This window comes from Echinops telfairi, unplaced genomic scaffold, assembly GCF_000313985.2.
Source record: "Echinops telfairi isolate 266 unplaced genomic scaffold, ASM31398v2 ScPeMD7_7441;HRSCAF=8479, whole genome shotgun sequence".
Lineage (NCBI taxonomy): Eukaryota > Metazoa > Chordata > Mammalia > Afrosoricida > Tenrecidae > Echinops > Echinops telfairi.
Window position 1 is genome coordinate 1,326,254 of NW_022111341.1, and position 986 is coordinate 1,327,239.

The 986-nt window shown below is 47.4% G+C and overlaps 1 non-coding gene across 1 annotated transcript; it reads left to right on the top strand.

Annotated features, from left to right (window-relative positions):
* Nucleotides 1–233: 233 nt before the first annotated feature.
* TRNAL-CAA lies at nucleotides 234–338 on the top strand. Its single transcript has 2 exons — nucleotides 234–271; nucleotides 293–338. It is a non-coding gene; the product is annotated as a tRNA-Leu (tRNA).
* The last annotated feature ends 648 nt before the right edge of the window (nucleotides 339–986 follow it).

The window sequence follows — 986 nt, forward strand, 5'->3', positions numbered from 1 at the left end:
CAGGCTGCGTAGGACCTCGGGGTGCCCTGGGCTGAGACCAGAGGCCAGGGCGGGCTGTGAACACCCGCCGAAACCTCTGTAGGCCGGTCAGATTTCCCGAGAGAGAAGCCCCTGCTCCTTAGATTGACCTTGATTTTGTTAAATGAACCCTAAAGGAAACAACGGAGACCAGCAAGCAAAACGCAGGTTCTCAGAGGGGAGATTATGCTTATTTCGAGGATCCAATCTCGAGTGTCAGGATGGCCGAGTGGTCTAAGGCGCCAGACTCAAGTGCTACTTCCTCAGTCGAGGATTCTGGTCTCCGAATGGAGGCGTGGGTTCGAATCCCACTTCTGACACGGTGCTTTGTTTTTTTTTACCCTACCTTAATTTCTCTTAATTTTTCTGATTTATTTTCTTTATTACTTTTTTATAAAATGACGAACCCTCCGTGATTAATTTCTCTTAATTTTTCTGATTTATTTTCTTTATTACTTTTTTATAAAACGATGAACCCTCCGTGACGTCTGTTTTCTTTCCTTTCCGTTTTTGCCGCTACTTAATCGGGAGTCACTTTTTGCGCTGTGCTCTGGCGAATGAGTTCAAAGAAAAGCACAGCTCCAGAAGGCGCACAGGAAGACCTGGTGGGGGAATCTGTGCTGGAAGCAAGATGTCGTTCGGGGATTGCAGGCTCTCCCTGAGCTCCTGGACCTTCCAGAGTGTTCTTACACCGTACGAGTTCATAAAAATTCAGTGTTTGATCGTTGACATTGAAAAACGCGTGGTTGGAGGGAACCGATTACAAGGATCTATATGTGACCTCCTCCCTGGGAGACGGAGAGCAGAAAAGTGGGGTGAAGGGAGACGTCCGACAGGGCAAGATATGACCAAATAATAATTTATAAATTATCAAGGGTTCATGAGGTGAAGGGGGAGAGGGGAGCGAGGGGAAAAATGGGGACCTGATGCCGGGGGGCTTAAGTGGAGAGCAAATGTTTTGAGAATGA